General features: G+C 41.7%; 1 protein-coding gene across 4 annotated transcripts in view; it reads left to right on the forward strand.

Annotated features, from left to right (window-relative positions):
- The window catches only part of LOC132634725 (putative pentatricopeptide repeat-containing protein At5g52630), a 41,032-nt gene extending 23,255 nt beyond the window's left edge, over positions 1-17,777 (forward strand). For 3 of the 4 annotated variants that reach the window (XR_009580322.1, XR_009580324.1, XR_009580325.1), the window contains exon 4: positions 17,497-17,777. The gene's annotated coding sequence lies outside the window, so the exon portion shown is untranslated. Of the gene's footprint in view, positions 1-489; positions 646-17,496 lie in introns of those variants that run through there. The other variant, XR_009580323.1, reaches the window with a different exon arrangement.
- Positions 17,778-19,651: the final 1,874 nt, after the last annotated feature.

Consider the following 19,651-nt stretch of genomic DNA (forward strand, 5'->3'; position numbering starts at 1 on the left):
ATGAGTGCTCCATAATGAAATCGGGAAATCACGACCTTACGTCACCCCGATAAAGTATAGTTGTCCTTGAGTCTTTATGCATGTACTATGAGGAGCATATTATGATGATGATATAACACCGCGCCTCTATGGCCGGGCAGTCACCGCTAAGGCGGGTAGCTATACACCATGGCCAGATGGCATGGGCAGACACCACTAGTGGGCGGCATGAGATGGTACCCCGGACGCGGGAGGCCTGGACGCAGGCTAATAATTATTACACCGATCGATATGGACGGGCAGCTTATATATTTATGCATATATGATATGATGATGATTATGAGTAAGCCAGCATGCATCATTTCCTTTCTATTGACAGTCAGATACAGATGTTCCATATTGATGCTTCCTTTGTTTCATCGACGTAATATTATTGTTTATGCCTCTCATACTTAGTACAATGTTCGTACTGATGTCTGTTTTCTTTGGACGCTGTATTCATGCCCACAGGTAGACAGGGAGGTGATATTGATCCAGACTCATAGGAGCTATTTTCCAACTTGAGAGCACTCATTGTTCCGGAGGTGGTTATGGTTATTCTTTTATGTACATGTATGTTTTGGGCACGACGGGATCCTTTCCCATCCATATGTCTAGTACTCTAGTAGGGGCTCGTAGATATGCAGTGTGGGTGGTATGGTCTCACGAGGTTGCTACAATGTATGTATATATATATATATATATATAATTTCAATAACCAAAAGGCTTGTGCATATAAAAGAATTTTGTTTCCGAATGAAAGATGATTTTCTTATAATTTGAGTATGATTTGGATAAAAGAACGTTTAATGAGCATGATAAGTAGTAGAACGAGGGGTGCTCGGTGGTTAGCCCCGGGTACCCGTCACGGCCCCTAGTTGGGTCGTAACAAAAGTGGTATCAGAGCAGTTCAGTCCAAGGAAGTGTCTATGAGCCATGTCTAGTAGAGTCTTGTTTATGGTGTGTTGCGCGCCACATTAATAAATAGGAGGCTACAGGGCATTTAGGAAAAATGACCATCTTGTTTCTTAGGAGATCGTGCGATAGAGCTGTGTATAAGATTCTATCCTCCTTAATAGTGTGTTGTAATTTCAGAAATGCCGCCAAAGGGAAAAGCTACAGCTGCCTAGAAGGGCAAGACTACGACAAACAGGTGAGTAGTAAGAGAGCCGCCAATGGATGTAAAAGAGGGTGAGTCACATAATGAGGCCCTATCTAATACTTCCTCTACCCCGCCCAATGTAGAAGAACCAGGAGGAGCTTCAGCTCCAGTTCCTCCACCGGTTCCTTCAGGTCAACAAGTGACCGAGGCCATCCACTTATTAACACAGCTGGTTGCCGCCCAGGCACAGCGACAAAATGCGGGCCCAAGTGATTGGTCAGCTAGCACCCGAGCCCGTGATTTTATGAGCTTGAGTCCTTAGGATTTTTTTGGGTCAAAGCCGGATGAAGACCCGCAAGGTTTCATTGATGAGATGTTGTGAACGTTGAGGATTGTCCATGCCTCCAAAACTGAATCCGTGGAGTTGGCATCTTAGATGTGGCAGTCTTATGGTATAATAACTGGGTCTTATCAAGAGGAGAGAATGCGCCTCCTCCGGTTTGGCAAGAATTCGTAGATACTTTCATTCGTCATTATTTGCCACCCGAGGTCCGCCGAGCTAGAGCGGATAGATTTCTAAATTTGAAGCGAGAAAGTATGAGCGCCCGGGAGTATAACTTGCAATTTAATTCCTTGGCTAGGTATGCCCCGTCTATGGTGGCCGATATGGGAGATAGGGTGCACAAGTTTGTGAGTGGTTTGGGGCCACATTTGTTCAATGATTGTTTGACGGCTTCGCTACAAGAAGGGATGGATATTTCCCGAATACAAGCCCATGCCCAGAACTTAGAGGGATGACAGCCACCACCAAGAAGTGATCGTGATATTGAAAGAAGGAAAAGCAAGAGGGCCAGATCTATGGGGGCAGGCAATGATTATAGAGGGGGATCGAAGCAGCCTTATTCTCAACATTCAGGCCAGTCGGTGACTAGTGCACCTCCTCGATTTATGGGTAGGAGATTTGATCTCTCCTTTCGTTCAGGACCGGGTCAGAGTTCGAGGGCCTCAGATTCTCAGTTCAGGGAAGATTATAGTCAGAGGAGACCCTCGGTACCGCGATGCAATTAGTGCGGTAGACTACATTCCGGACAATGTCGCCAAGGTTCGGATGCTTGCTATGCCTGTGGCCAGGTTGGGCATATGATGCGAGATTACCCGTCGACGAGCGGTAGAGTGGGGATTCAGCCCACAGGATCAACAACGGGTTCATCTTCAGTGCGCCCAGTAGGGCAGACTCCCCGGATCCCGGCAGATCGAGGTAGAGGCAGAGGGGGAGCATCTATTTCAGGTGCCACTCAGCCCCGTATGTATGCTTTAGCTGGACGACAGGATCTCGAGTCCTCCCCAGATGTAGTTACAGGTACATTATGCATATTTTCCCATGATGTATATGCCATGATAGATCCGGGTTCTACTTTTTCCTATATTACCCCGTATGTTGCTGGTCGTATTGGGGTGAAATCCGAGCCAATCAAACCTTTTGAGGTGTCTACTCTGGTTGGTGATCCCGTGATAGCTAGACAAGTGTATAAAAACTGTGTGCTTGTGATATGCAATCACCAGACCAAAGTAGATCTAATTGAGCTAGAAATGATAGATTTCGATGTGATTATGGGTATGGATTGGCTGGCTTCATGTTATGCTAATTTGGATTGCCAAATGAAAATAGTTCGATTCCAATTTCCGGGAGAGCCCGTGCTTGAATGGAAGGGTAATACAGCATCTCCAAGAGGTAGGTTTATTTCCTACCTTAAGGCAAGAAAGATGATAGCTAAGGGCTATATTTATCACTTAGTCCGAGTACATGACATCGAAGCAAAGTCGCCAACTTTCCAATCCGTTCCGGTAGTTAATGAATTTCCGGATGTATTTCCAGATGAACTTCCAGGTCTTCCTCCGGAAAGAGAAATTGACTTCGCCATTGATGTGTTGCCGGACACCAAGCCTATTTCTATTCCTCCTTATCGAATGGCTTCTGCCGAATTGAAAGAGCTAAAGGTACAGTTGAAAGATTTGCTTGAAAAAGGGTTTATTAGACCCAGTTCATCGCCGTAGGGAGCACCAGTCTTGTTCGTGAGAAAGAAAGATGGTTCGCTACGAATGTGCATCGATTATAGGCAGTTGAACAAGGTGACGATAAAGAACAAATATCCTCTCCTAAGGATTGACGATTTATTCGATCAGCTGCAGGGTGCCAAGTGGTTCTCTAAAATAGACCTGAGGTCGGGCTATTATCAAGTGAGGGTTAAGGAGGAAGATATTCCTAAAATAGTTTTCAGAACGAGTTATGGCCATTATGAGTTTCGGGTGATGTCGTTTGGGTTGACTAATGCTCCGACCGTGTTTATGAGTTTGATGAATAATGTATTTAGGCCACTTTTGGATTTATTTGTGATAGTAGTCATTGATGATATTTTGGTGTATTCTCGCACAGAATCAAAACATGCAGATCACTTGCGTACTGTTCTTGGAATTCTTTGAGCTCGAGAACTATATGCTAAAATTTTCAAAGTGCGAGTTTTGGCTGAATTCCGTAACATTTCTGGGCCATGTCATTTCAGATGACGGTATTCGAGTTAATACTCAAAAAATTGAAACGGTAAAGAATTGGCCAAGGCCTACGACGCCTACCGAAGTTCGTAGTTTTCTGGGATTGGCAGGTTATTACAGAAGATTCATAGAGGGCTTCTCATCTATTTCAGCTCCATTGACGAAGCTAACCCAGAAGTCAACTAAATTTCAATGGAATGGTGCTTGTGAATGCAGCTTCCAAGAGTTGAAGGACAGATTAACCACAGCTCCTGTCTTAACACTTCCAGAAGGGTCAGATGGTTATGTGGTCTATTGTGATGCTTCCGGTGTTGGGTTAGGATGTGTGTTAATGCAACACGGTAGAGTTATTGCTTATGCTTCGAGACAGCTGCAGAAACATGAAAAGAACTATCCAACTCATGACCTCGAATTAGCTGCAGTCGCTCATGGATTAAAAATGTGGAGACATTACTTGTATGGGGTGCACGTCAATATTTATACATATCACAAGAGTCTCCAATACATTTTCAAACAGAAGGAGTTGAATTTGCGGCAGAGGCGATGGTTAGAATTATTGAAAGATTATGATGTGAGTATTTTATACCACCCCGAAAAAGCAAATGTAGTAGCCGATGCGCTTTGCCGCCGATCAATGGGTAGTCTATGCGAAGTTCCTACGGAAAGAAAAGAAATGATTCATGAGCTTTACCAGGTGCAACAAAAATGTACCACGATCTCAAATCGATATATTGGTGGGATGTCATGAAGAGAGACATAGCAGGATTCGTAGCCCAATGTCCAAATTACCAATAAGTAAAGATCGATCATCAGAAGCCAGGAGGATTATTGCAAGCAATGGAAATCCCTACTTGGTGTTCATAGTTTCACCCATGTCCATTTTGGTGCTATTAGAATTGCATTAACATATCATGGACGAAAGGGCCAACCAGTTGTAGCTCGCCTTGCATCCTTCGGGTTGTTGAAGTCAGGTTTGTGGCAAGCAGTCCTTCGGGAAAGCTTTGCTCTTAAAAGTAAATGCCACCAACGGAACTACCATGTGCACCCAAATCCCAAAACAGCTTTCTAGAGAAGAACTTATCAAAGTCCTTCCAGATACATGGGTCAAGAATTATGAAAAGCTGAGAGAACCTGTTGAACCTCTCCAATATTCTGAACCCACCTTTTCCAAAAAACCCGATAAAACAGTCGCCATAAGCTTTGACCACTCTCACCTTAAAAAACCCAACAAAACAACCTTCTCTTTCCAGATGTACCAACCCACTCATAACCAAGCACACCAAGATGACCCTGAAACATTCGCTTACCATCTCCCAAGTATCATGAGCGAACATGACTGGATAAGGCAGTTCGATAATGAAGGTCATGAAGTATGGTGGTTCAAATGTCCTTTCACGGGACACTGCCCATGGGATATCCAATGTGACTGTCAAGAATGTCTTGACGATGAAATTGAATGGGATGAATACCATACAAGAAGAGCCAAATCAAAGAAAAAAGGGGGAAACTCTGAAAGAAAGCTCCGAACAAGGTATGAAGAAGGAGACTCATCTATCGGTTCACTGAGCCATGCAGGAAAATATGAATTCCTTGTTTCGTACAAACCCCAAAGTTGGCCATCTCTCCCTAACCAAAATTTACATCACAAACCTTCAAACCTAAGTATCCCAAAGCCAGAAATATTCATGATGAACCCCTCCAGCTCCAATCACACCAATGAATTTCCCCCACAACAACCTTTTGAAAAGGATGGTGCAAGCCATGCCCCAAAAATTCCAAGGCAAAATGTTGTGCTGCCCACGGGAGAAAAGCCACCAACAAGTGAAGTGGAAGCGACAATCAATTGGCAATCCGAAAATGCCATTTGCCAAAATAAAGTGTTAACTAATATTGACACTTCCAATAGAAATGTTGCTCACACACAGAATAAGATGATGAGCAGGGTGGAGACAATTGAGAAGAAGGTGGAACAAGCATCTTCTTAGCATGCTGGACTGATCAAAGCCCTGGAATTGCGAATGACAAACATGCAGTATGAGATTTGTCCACCAGTGTCACGACCCGACTAGGGGCCGTGACGAGTACCCGATACTTGTACCGAGCACTCCTTATCTATCATATTACCTTTACCTCTTAGCAAGCCGAGTAAACAGAGCCATATTTTTTTTTAACATTAACATTAGCAGCGTCATTCTGAACATAGGCTAATAAACTGCGTTAGCACTTTATACAACAACATTAACATGCCAAAACACCATATATCTAACTATACTTGACTGACTGTACATATCTGCCTACGAGCCTCTAGACATAGTACACTTATACATAGAAAGGGCCGAGTACTATCGTGCCCGAGATTATATATACACAAAATAGTACCATTGAAATAAGGCTCCGGAACGACTGGAGCGCTGTAGAGTACTGCTGGCAGAGCTCCTAAGGATCAAGTCCACCTGTCTGCTGACCTGCGCGGCATGGAACGCAGCGTCCACAAGAAGGGACGTCAGTACGAATAGTGTACCGAGTATGTAAGGCATAGAAAATAATACAAGCAGTAACATAGAGTACGATTAATAATATCATGGAGTCACAGGGCATATAACGAGGCGAGAAAGTAACCTGTGCATAGGAAGGCCCCTTTTCAGGCCGGCTGTCATGTAGGCTTGTCCTTTCGTCTTTGAAACGTTTCTTTTCATAAGCATAGGAATTAACATTTATATATTACTTATTCTCGTGTACAGAAAACAGTACATTTCAGTGACTGTACCTTTTGCTCACATTTACAGACGCCGAATACAACCGGTTCCACCCCCACGGTGTCCCTTATTCTCGTATACAGAAAACAGTACAATTCAGTGAACAGTATCTTTGATTCACATTTACAGACGCCGAATACATCGGCTCTCCCAAGCCCCCTCCCCAACAGTGTCCCAACACATTACATCATATATAGGTAGCATGCATTATATATATATACAGACGCCGCGTACGGCTCTCCCATATCCCGCGTCCGGGCATCCCGCGTCCAGGATGGAATCCAGCTGAATCAGGTGGTGATATAACAGTGACCCTTCCCCTTTCCCCATACACATATACATATACATTTGCTTATCTTTTATACATACACACGTCTCATATACAATTACTTATCTTATTTATATATACATATCCATACACATATACCTATATTATATACATATATCATATAAGCACACAAGAGCCAAGGAAAATCATGTATCCATCGGAGTGACGTAAGGTCGGTGACCTCCGATTACGTTACGGAATGCTAGTTATAGCTTTGTCTCACCTTGAAGGAACAAGTATTTTAAGGCGAGACTATCAACGGAGAATAGTATTACAGTAACCGTAGAATGAAATCGTGGGCATCATAGATGACTGTCATAGGCTTTGGAGTCAGAGAAAATAAAGATATAGCTAGGAAATATAAATACGATTCAAAAATTAGTGTATCACTTTCATGTTTACATAAGATACTTAGCTTAGTCATCTTAGTCATAGAGTCGTTCCGGTCGTACTTATCAAAGGTACATTCTCTTGTCTAACATTGTAATTATCATTATCCTCATAGAAACATTCTCGTTAGAGTAGTCATAGTACATATCATTCGGTAACGAGATTGGGATCAAAAGTCCCCTTTGGATTTACTTCAAGTAAGTCAGCCACGACTATAGGAAAATCCGAGAGTAACGGGCCCACCTCGGGCCGGATGAGGTAGCGTATACGATTTACGTATGTTACGTGTCATAGCGTTACTTGTGAGGGTCTTAGGGTAATCGGGTCCCATTTATACAAGTTCTAAGGGTGTAGGAGGTTTTTCCAACAATTGACACACTTTCTAGTTCAATTCTATTGAACAAAAAGTGGAAAACTTTAGGTGCGGATTCCGGGGAACCGAGTTGTCCCCGAGGCTCGTACCTAACTTATTATAACTAAGACATGCCATAGAAAGAAGGGTGAAGCCTTACATACCTCTTCCGCTCCGTTTTGCTTTTCCAAATTCACGTCGCAATCTCGTCAAAATCTGCAATTTGGTCATAGTTACCAAAACTCTTATTAGCATACTTAGTGTTAGAATCTTAAGGAAACACTTGACTACCGAAATTTCGGCAGCATTTCCTCTGTAAATATACCATCCTCAACATTCAACATAGCCAATTTCTCATCCATCACAATCCGGGAATTCAAACCCGGCCAAACTATTAACATAATCGACAATCGCACTAGCAATTCATATATTTCATCCAAGATGCATGATTTCAATTTATTACTTTCTTCAAAACCTTCCGACTTCAATGAACACGATAACAACCTTATAGTATATATTCCAACGACATCATACCAATATCATTACATACTATCCATGCAAGAACATTATTCTTCAATATACATAATCTTCCAATTACCAATACTTCACCAAACTTATCAAGTCTTTATTTGCGATATAACATCTACAACACAACGACTAAGATATTAATTGCAACTCGCTCATTATTCTTTCACAACTCACCAATATACACGACTATACATCAAGTATACACGGCCACATACACACCACACACTACACGGCCATATCATGCACACACAACTACATTCTATCCAAATTCATTCCACTTCCATTTTCCACCTATCGTTTACAACCATAACAACCAAACACTAGACAACATAATTGAATCATGACTCCTACACATATATATATATATATGCACGGCCATATACTATATTTCTCTCCTTCATGAATTTCATCCATTTTAGCATACTACAACACATATAAACCATATATAACACATAAAACAAGATTAAAACTCACCTTTCTTCTTCAACTTCTCACTTGGCTACAACTTGGCAACTTGTATGATTGTGAGTTTTTCTTGCTCCAACAACAACTCCACCTTGTTAAGCACCCTTCACTTGGTAGGAATTGATTTTTAAGAGAAGTTTTGCAATTTTTCCCTAGGAAATCCTCGATGGCCGAATGACCCCTTGGATTTTCTCCTTCTTTTCTTTCTTTTGTTTTCTTGAAATTTCTAGACAATTCTATGATAAAGATGACTTAGTCATCTATTTAATACCATGAATTAATTCCCCACATGGGCCTAGCCCATGCATGGCCGGTTGGGCCTCTCTTTTACTTAAAAAAATATTTCAAGCCCACTTTGTATTCTTGGCTAGTTCTAATAATTTATGAAACATTTTTCCGACTTCCAAATTTGCCCTTCGTCTTTCTCCATATTTCCACTTCTAGACTTTTCATAGGCAACTCATGTGCCAAACAAAATAAAATGTGGCCTTGCTTGTCGTCTTCCCGCAATTGTCTTGAATTATTTGATTGCACGAAAATGCGGGATATAACAACCAGGCACTTCCCTTTTCCATTTCTTTAACCAACAACAAAAGGAAATGGCTGACCTTAAATAACAAATACAGCTACTGAGATATGGTCACCTTGAACCGCAAAAAACACAAAGCTGCCCATCAAAACACGCATTTTTCCCATGTCCTCACAAACATACTCACCACCAATGCTTGACCATTCTTTCACTGTGCTCCCATCCACAAAGCGAGACCCTATGCCTTTTGCCCAAAAACAAAACAATGAACCTGAGTTTGACATTGCAAAAATGGTTTGGGAAAGGAAAGACTCTGTGGCGGCCCAAAAGCAGTCCAAACGAAAGAAAGAACTCGGGGAAAGTTCAAAAGAACCCGAGCTAGAAAACTTGATGATCTCGGCCCATAATATTCCTAACCTCTATGTGACCCGACCCACAAAGGATGTAGAGGAGGATGATACCCTAGAATCCAGTGACCAAGATTCATATGATACTGATCCTACGGAAGCAAGCGTTGAGACAAGCGAAGATTCCTCAGTTGACTCTTCAGAAGAAAATAACCCGCCAATATTCATGAATCAACCCAGAGAACCAGAAATCTCTGAAGTAGATGATGATCGGGACGGGATGACAGATGAGCCAATTCCAGAAAGAAGGCCAGAACCAACAACAGCAAAATTCGTTGGGACTGGATTCCATACTTTCAGTCTGGATGATATCAAAGTATCAAGATGGCCCCAAAGGATCCAAGATTTCTTCACTTGGATGGTGACAAAGAATCTTATCGAACGGGAAAAGTATATGATCCTGTCAGAATTCACTTCAAGGTTCTCCGGAATTCTCCGAGACTGGTGGAATTCACTTGGGAAACAAGACAAGAATATGTTTCTCACATCCCAAGACTTTGCTTACAACATCAAAATACTCCAAGAGGTATTTTGTGGAGATACCGGCCAAAGGCAAGAAAAACTAAGGAGACAGTTCGTTGAAATGAAATGCGTAGCATTTGACAGAGATGCCATCGATATCCATTTTCAGAAGATGGCTAAAATGTTCTTTGAGTTAGGCGGAGAAGCTAGTCTCAAGCAAGCTTTTGTTTCATCACTTCTGAAGATGTTAGCAAGCCGGACCATGACGATCGTTGAGGAGAAGTTTCAATCAATAACGATCCCACCAATCGGCTACATCAGGCAAGCCATATTTCTAGCGTTAGATGATATCTGCACAAAGAGATCTGTTTTGAAGCAGATCATACGAAACAATCCAGCCCTTGATAAAGCTTGCGGAAAGGCTTGACCTAATTACTGGGTCAAGCTATTCGTGCCATGTCCCCAGACGAAAGGGAAGGTTCAAGCGATTCAAATGGCGAAGGCCTTCGCGAGAAGGATCCCAGTTCAGGAGGCGCACAAAATATTTCAGGAGGAATAGCCCAGGCAAGTCCCGAAAAAATGATAGATGCTTCATCTGCAACAAGATTGGGCATTATGCAAAAAATTGTCCCGAATCCAGAAGGTCGATCGAGCTTCTTACTGAAATAGAGGACTACACTGGTATCCATCTAGATGAAGATGGCGATCTTGAATCTGTACTCTCATCAGAGGACGAACCCACAGAGAAGACCCTCTTTTCCATAGATGTGTACGAAGAATATGGCGATAAATATTACCAAATTTCAGAACCAGAGGGAAAGGCTCAAGAAGATATCAACAACATCATGGTGATCCCGCAGGTCCAGCTTAAAGTTTATCCATCCAAATGGGATAAACCAATCCAGGTTATTGCCTTCATGGACACTGGAGCGGCATGTTCATTGATGAAACCAGCCGTCCTTCCTGAGTATCAATGGATTCCACATTTCAAAGATTTCAACACTGCTGGGACTGGAGTCCTAACCACCACATTCATCACAAAGCATCCAATCACAATTGAATTCTTCCCAGGGTTGAAGTTTCGAACAAAGCTGATTAGATCAGATGTACCAGGAAAAGATCTCATTGTCGGATTTGACATCTTCAGCCAACTTAAAGATCAGGTCCAGATCATAGCCCATGAAATAACGTTCAAGAAAAAATTCAAGTCATATACAGATGTTTTACGATTATTCCAAATAACTGATGCTGAACAGATCGAGGAGATAGAAAAGAAGTTGGTGGAGCATTCGTGTGCGGATTCTCACAAGGAGTTTATGGGAAAATGCAAAAAGCCTTTATGGCTAAATGAGGAGTTTTTCATTAAACTCCCCTTCAAGAAGAATGAAAGCATTAATCCAACGAAGGCAAGTCACTCCGGCATGAATCCAGATCATCTTCAGCTTGCGAAAAAAGAATGCGAAGAGCTCTTGGAGTTTGGACTTATCGAGCCCTCTAATTCACAATGGGCATGTGAGGCGTTCTATGGCAATAAACGGGCAGAACAAACAAGAGGTAAACTCAGATTAGTCATAAACTATCAACCTCTTAACAATTTCCTCTAAGATGATAAATTCCCTATCCCCAATAAACTCACCCTTTTTTCCCACTTAGCCAAAGCTAAATACTTTTCCAAGTTTGACCTTAAATCGGGGTTTTGGAAATTGGGAATACACCCAGAAGACAGACCAAAAACAGGGTTTTGTATACGCGATCACCACTTTCAATGGAAGGTCATGCCCTTTGGGTTGAAAACGACACCCTCATTGTTCCAAAAGGCCATGATAAAATTATTTCAACCCATCCTCCATACATCACTAGTCTACATTGATGACATCTTACTCTTTAGTGACACTATGGAAGAACACCTCACGTTGCTGCAACAATTCCATGACCTAGTGGAGAAAAATGGAATCATGCTCTCACAGAAAAAGATGATTCTTGCTAGGAAGGAAATTGATTTTCTGGGGATGCATTTTGTTCATGGAGCATACAGCCCAGGGCCACATATTTGTCAAGAACTGCTCAAATTCCCAGACACCAATTTTACAACGAAGCAGCTCCAACAGTTTTTAGGTGTGATTAATTATGTTAGAGATTTTATCCCTAATGTCTCTACATACATTGCTCCACTTACCCAAATGCTCAAAAAGAATGCCCAAGGTTGGGGAAAGGAACAGGATGAAGCAGTTCAGAAGATAAAAGAAATCTCAAAAGAGGTTAAAGCCCTCCATATTCAATCAAACGGGAAAAAGATATTGCAGACAGATGCCAGCAACGAATATTGGAGTGCAGTACTTTTTGAAGTTGAAGATTGCCAACGGAAAATATGCGGATATGCCAGTGGAAAGTTCAAAGATGCTGAACAACATTACCATTCGACATTCAAAGAAATTCTTGCCGTAAAAAATGGGATTAAAAAGTTTAATTTCTTTTTAATTCACACAGAGTTTCTTATCGAGATGGATATGAAAACTTTCCCGAAGATAATCCACATAAATTCAAAGATTATCCCAAATCCGCAGATTCTCAGATGGGCACAATGGTTCTCCCCTTACAAATTCCAAGTAAAGCACCTCAAAGGGAAAGATAATATTCTAGCGGATTTCCTATCCAGGCCAGATGAATTTTCAAAGAGATTTCAAGCCAAGCTGCAGAAGAGGCTAACTAGTAACATTTTCATGCTTACAAGCTCATCAGGAGCAAGTCCATCCAGAATAGCAGATCATCCGCCAGAATTCTTCAGCAAGTTTGTGGACCCGTTTGATCCATCCATCCTCACAGAAAGAAGGACTTTCTATGAGCTCCTAGTTTTCAAAAAATATGAAGGATCTATCCTTAAGCCATTCGGAGTCAATCCAGAATACCCATTCTGTCACGTTTTCATAGTAATGCACAATGATTTTCCACAGGAGCTATTATGGTTTTTCTGGTACTTGTGTCACCAGTATTATATTTTCATGGAATTCAAGTGCAACATGTTCCGATGTTTTGACAAGATTGAACCTGCTCTCAAAAAGTTTCTGCAATGGTTCAAACCACGAAGATATTGGGTTCAATGTTTCCAAAACTCCTATGCAGCAAAAGTGTTCATGTTACATCGACCGATAAAAATTATTGATGGGAAGGTCTATGCTCAACCAGATATTTCACTATGGTGGGAATTCCCCGTCTTTGTCTTGTCCTTAGAAGATGAATACAGTGAAGCACAGAGAATTATTTTCCAGCAAAATAAGTGCATCGCAAAGGAGATATGGCCGAAAGAATGGGCTCGATGGAATTACACTGATAACCATCCCTATTGGGAAAGAGTTCGAGAAGCAGCACAGGAGTACCTAGTGCCGTATGAAATAATCAAAGATGAAGTCACTCAGGCTATCACAAAGATAAGGTTGGATTTACCATCCCAAGATTCAGCAAAAATAGATCCAGAGATGACAGGGCCATCCAACAAAAAATGCTACTACACAAGGTCGCGAAAAAGAAGTCTGGAAAACAAAGAAAAATTCAAGCAAAAACATGGACCAGAATGGTGGATAGAGGACGGATACACAACTCCGCCGTCGACTCCATCAAGCACCGCTCCGTCGGATAAAGCTTACTGACGTGCTTACAAGAAAGACAAAAGCGGACCCCACTGTCACATGCTTGCACATGGTTGTCATGCTTCAAATAATGTTCCCCTCGTTTTACTAGGCTTGTTTTATTAGGCGTGTTTTATTAGGCTGTCTTATTAGTCTCGTTTTATCAGGCTTGTTTTATTAGGCTGTCTTATTAGGCTTGTTTTATTAGGTTTGTTTTATTAGGCCCTTCACATGTCTAGCGGGGCCCGTGTGCCATGTAAGATAAGTCTTGTGGAAGCCTCCAACTCCTATAAATAGGAGGCTATGTAGTAGTTAGAAGGCATCAAACAATTTCCCTGTAAATTTTCCGATATCAATAAAATGTTTGCCTTCTAAATTTCTCTTGTTCTTCTCTTTTAAAGGCATGGAAAGGCTGATCCTAAGTTAGTATAGGGTTAGGAAATATTGGGCAAGTTGAGCTTAATATGAGTACAATAGTTTTCTGAAGCTTTGACAGTATATCTGTAGTAGAGCGAAAGTTTTTTCGAGTTGAGTAGTTTGGCTAGGAAGCCAGTCCATTTTGTAGGAAAAACTTTCATATCTACGATCTTTCAAACTGTCCGACTAACTTGACAAGCCATCCTTCGGGTTGTTGAAGTCAGGTTTGTGGCAAGCCGTCCTTCGGGATGTTGAAGCCCAGTTCTACTATGTAAGAAAACTATTGTGCTTGTAGTTTGGCTGTCTTGCTTTGTGTTTCCCCGCCCTCTACATACCCGGGGAAGTGATCAATATGGATTTTATTGTGGGCTTACCTCGTTCCCGAGGCAAGCATGATTCTATATTGGTGATCGTGGACAGACTCACAAAGGCAGCCCATTTTCTTCCAGTCAGGACCACATACTCCGCAGAAGATTATGCGAGGTTGTATCTCAAGGAAATTGTGCGACTTCATAGTGTTCCATTATCCATTATCACGGATAGATGAGCACAATTTACAGCTAAGTTCTGGAAATCTTTCTAGGAAGGTTTGGGTACTTAAGTAAGGCTCAGCACGGCATTTCATCCGCAAACTGATGGGCAAGCCGAGCGTACTATTCAAACTTTGGAAGATATGCTACAGGCATGTGTATTAGATTTTGGTGGTAGCTGGGATGATCACTTACCCCTTATTGAGTTTGCTTACAACAATAGCTACCATTCCAGTAGCCAAATGGCTCCGTATGAAGCCCTATATGGAAGGAAATGTAGGTCCCCCATTGGATGGTTTGAAATAGGAGAAGTACAGCTAATAGGCCCTGAATTGATTCAGCAAGCGGTAGAAAAAGTCAAAGTGATCCGGGATCAATTGTTGACAGCCCAAAGCCGCCAAAAATCTTATGCGGATAATCGCCGGCGAGACTTGGAATTTCAGGTTGATGATTGGGTGTTTTTGAAGGTATCGCCAAAGAAGGGAGTGATGAGATTTGGTAAGAAAGGGAAATTGAGTCCCCGCTACATTGGACCCTATAAAATTATCCGTAAGGTGGGCCAAGTAGCCTATGAATTGGACTTGCCTTCAGAGCTTGAATCAGTTCATCCGGTCTTTCACGTCTCGATGCTCCGTAAGTGCATTGGAGATCCTACGAGGATTGTTCCGATTGATGATGTCCAGGTGACAGAAAGGTTAGCATATGAAGAAGTACCCATTGCCATTTTAGATAGGCAACTACGAAGACTTCGAAACAAGGAAGTGGCCTCAGTTAAGGTCTTATGGCGGAATAACAATAGAGAAGAGATGACTTGGGAAGCGGAAGAGGGAATGAAATCCAAGTATCCACACTTATTCCAACCTCCAGGAGAGGTTCAAGATGAAACGCCGGCAATATAAGGTATGTATGCGGTAAATGAAGTGTAATAATTAGAGTATCTGAACAACCCTATTTCCACATTACTCAGATATTATATCCCCTATCTTCGGGAGCGTTTGTAAGTCTTTCTTAGAGTTTTACTGTATTGTGGCCCTGTGAGGCAGATTATTATAGGTTGTTATGACAGGATGGTAGCTCCATATTACAGGGGAAACTCTGGCGAAACTTTTGTAGAATTCCCGAGTACTTAACATTCGAGGACGAATGTTCCAAAAGGGGGGGGGGGGGGGGGGGAGAATGTTACACCTCGGAACTTTGGGTTGCTGAGCGGTGAAGAGACTAACGTAAGTTAAGGTAAACATGATGTCCCTACAAGTAAGAAGGGATACTTAATAATTCTAATTAAGATTCCAAAGAAGTTAGAGGCAAGAGAGAAAAGTTCGTCAAATGAAACTCCAACGCAGTTCTGCAAAAAGGGGGTTCGACGGCCGTTCTTTGTACCGTCGGACGAGTCGATGCTTCGTCGATTGGACCGTGGAATTGAGCTAGATCGAAGACCATTTGACGAACGGGTCGACGCTCCATCGATCAGTTCGACAGACCGTTCTTCTCACCGTAGAATGAAGGGAAACGACAGATTGCTCACGGCCAGATCGACGCTCTGTCGATCGCACCATACATCTCGGACGGGACTGATTTCATGATTTAATATAAGGACCCTCCCTCATTTTTATTTCATTTCATTTTCAGTCTCCACACACCAAAGAAACCTCTAGAACTTTCTCCATTATTCATCCACAAGAATTCAAGGGAAAACCATGGTCAACTACACCAAATCAGTGAAATCAAGAGTATGAAACTCATTAAAAGTTCATCTAAGCCAAGAAAACTCAAGAGAGGAAAGTTAGGGTTTTGGTGCAAGAAGAGAAGTTCTACTTGAATGTTGTTCATCCATCATATAAGGTGAGTTTTATGACCATTTTATATGGTTTGAGTGGTTAAAAGTTGAAACACTTGAATTGTGGAAAGACATAGAAATTGGGTCATGAATGTGTGAATAGTGTCATTGTTGAATAGTGATTGGGATGAATCATGAATGTTGGTATGTTGTGATTGTGAATATGTTATAAGTGACATTTAGACCATGGAATAAGTATTATATATGAGGAAACGCGATAACGAGTTATAATCATAATTGTGGAGAAATCAAAGAGAAATGGTGAATTGTGGTAAGTGGTAAGTGTAGATAAATGATGATTGTTGTTGCTATGTTATGAATGTTGTTATTAACGTTTGAGAGTTGATATAGAATGTCGGAAAAGTAGTAGAAACAAAGGAAGTGCTCCCAAATTTTCCCTAGAAATGATAAATTTTCTTATAGCCGAGTAACTAATGTTAATGTGATTCCTGTTGAAGGTAGAAACGTGGGCACCCAAGGAAACCAAGCGAACGATAGATTAGTTAAGCGCAAAAGGTATGTGAGGATAGTCCATTCTTTCTATGGCATGAATATCGTAGTATGAGCCTATATTCCTAAATAGCTACACAAGGTAATGAGTTAAAGTATAGAAGTTCTAGATGTTCATGATATGATGTTCCTAAAACGTCAATGATGTCATTATTGCTTACACTCACCTCATATAATATTCCCTTCAAGGTGAGGCAGAATGTTAATGAGTGCTCCATAATGAAATCGGGAAATCACGACCTTACGTCACCCCGATAAAGTATAGTTGTCCTTGTGTCTTTATGCATGCACTATGAGGAGCATATTATGATGATGATATAACACCGCGCTTATATGGCTGGGCAGTCACCGCTAACGCAGGCAGCTATACACCATGGCCAGATGGCATGGGCAGACACCACTAGTGGGCGACATGAGATGGTACCCCGGACGCGGGAGGCCTGGACGCAGGCTAATGATTATTACACAGATCCGATATGGATGGGCAGCTTATATATTTATGCATATATGATATGATGATGATTATGAATAAGCTAGCATGCATCATTTTCTTTCTATTTGACAGTCAGAGATGTTCCTTATTGATGCTTCCTTTGTTTCATCGACGTAATAGTATTGTTTATGCCTCTCATACTCAGTACAATGTTCGTACTGACGTCCGTTTTCTTTGGACGCTGTGTTCATGCGTACAGGTAGACAGGGAGGTGATCTTGATCCAGACTCATAGGAGCTATTTGCCAACTTGAGAGCACTCCATTGTTCAGGAGGTACTTATGGTTATTCTTTTATGTACATGTATGTTTTGGGCACGACGGGGTCCTGTCCCGTCCATATGTCTAGTACTCTAGTAGAGGCTCGTAGATACGCAGTGTGGGTGGTATGATCTCACGAGGTTGCTACCATGTATGTATATATTATTTCAATGACCAAAAGGCTTGTGCATATAAAAGTATTTATGTTTCCGAATGAACAATGATTTTCTTATAATTTGAGTATGACTTGGATAAAAGAACGTTTAATGAGCATGATAAGTAGTAGAATGAGGGGTGCTCGGTGGTTAGCCCCGGGTACCCGTCTCGGCCCCTAGTTGGGTCGTGACAATATATGTATATTTTGGGCATGACGGGGTCCTATCCCGTCCATATGTCTAGTACTCTAGTAGAGGCTCGTTGATATGTAGGTGTGGGTAGTATGGTCTCACGATGTTACTACTATATATATATATATTATCATTTTGATAGCCGAAAGGCTTATGTACATAAAAGTATTCATGTTTTCAAATGAAAAATGGTTGTCTTATGATTATGAGTCTATGAATAGTAAAGAAGCGCTTAATGAGAATGATGAGTAGTAGAATGAGTGGTGCTCGGTGGTTAGCCCCGGGTACCCGTCATGGCCCCTAGTCGGGTCATGACAGTTATACTGACCATATGTCTGGCCGTCGATTTGGTCCTGTGAGGCTGGCCATCTGGGCTGATTATACGGCCAAACATACGGCCAGTATGTTGGGCCGTATAATGCCCAGTTCTTCCGAACTCATTCTCGTCGACTCGTTTGATCTCCAATCCTTATGGAACATTCTTAACACTTCTTTATCACCTTATTAACAATCTAAGAGATGTTATAACTCTTCTCCAAAACATCATTAAGTCATCATTAACTTGTTACTCGTAAATCCTTCCCGATACATATCGTATGCCTTGCCTTCTCTTGGCAAACTTTCTTCTCTTACCTCGAATGTCTTTGAAATCTCAATTAGGGTCATCACATGTCATTCCTAACTTATTGAAATATCGTATACTTCGTGTCCTCCGCTAGTCCATTCATTGTGCATCAACGGGAAATTTTCCGAGGTGTAATAAGTTCACTCAGACTGTCCATCTGTCTGAGGGTGGAAAGTTGTACTAAGGTCCAATTCCAAATGCAAATTCTTCCAAAATCGAGATGTAAACATCGTGCCTCTATTGGATATGATGGAAATAGGAACCCCATGCACACGAAAAATCTCATGAATATAAATCTGGGCCAACTTCTGGGCGGTATGGGTAATCTAAACCAGTATGAAAGGCAGACCTGTCATGGTACACCTTAGTAGCACAGGGATTAATGGAATATCTACAACTGTGAGCTTCCACTAAAATTTTCTTAATCAAATCATCAATATGGGGAACACAAACATGCCCCTTGATTCACAAGACACTTTCGTCATCTATCACGGCTTCCTTGGCCTCACCACGCAAGACTTTATAGCGAATCTTACTCAAACTCGCATCCTCAAACTGTCTGGCCTTAATTTGCTCCAGAAACGAGGATCTAGCCTCAACACAAGCCAATACCCTGCCTGAATTAGACACCTCAAGCCTCATGAAACTGTGAGCCAGAGTCGGAACCTCTCTAGCCAACGGATGCTCTGATGTAATCAAATGAGCCAAACTCTCCATACTAGCTGATTTCCTGCTCAAGGCATCTGCCACCACATTTCCCTTGCCAGGATGATATAAGATAGTAATGTCATAATCCTTAAGCAACTCCATCCATCTCTGCTGCCTAGAATTTAGATCCCTTTAAGAAACCCCTTCTTGAAGACTGCGATGATCAGTAAATACCTCGCAATGGGCACCATAGAGGCAGTGCCTCCAAATCTTTTACGCGAACACCACTGCTGCCAAATCCAAATCATGAGTAGGATAGTTCTTCTCATGAATCTTCAGTTGTCTAGAAGCATAAGCAATCACCTTATTTTCCAGCATAAAAACAGCACCCAAACCAGAACGAGAAGCATTAGAATAAACTACAAAGTCCTTGACCCCCACGGGCAAAGCTAGAATAAGAGTTGTAGTCAACAAA

This window comes from Lycium barbarum, chromosome 1 (genome assembly GCF_019175385.1).
Source record: "Lycium barbarum isolate Lr01 chromosome 1, ASM1917538v2, whole genome shotgun sequence".
Taxonomy (NCBI): domain Eukaryota; kingdom Viridiplantae; phylum Streptophyta; class Magnoliopsida; order Solanales; family Solanaceae; genus Lycium; species Lycium barbarum.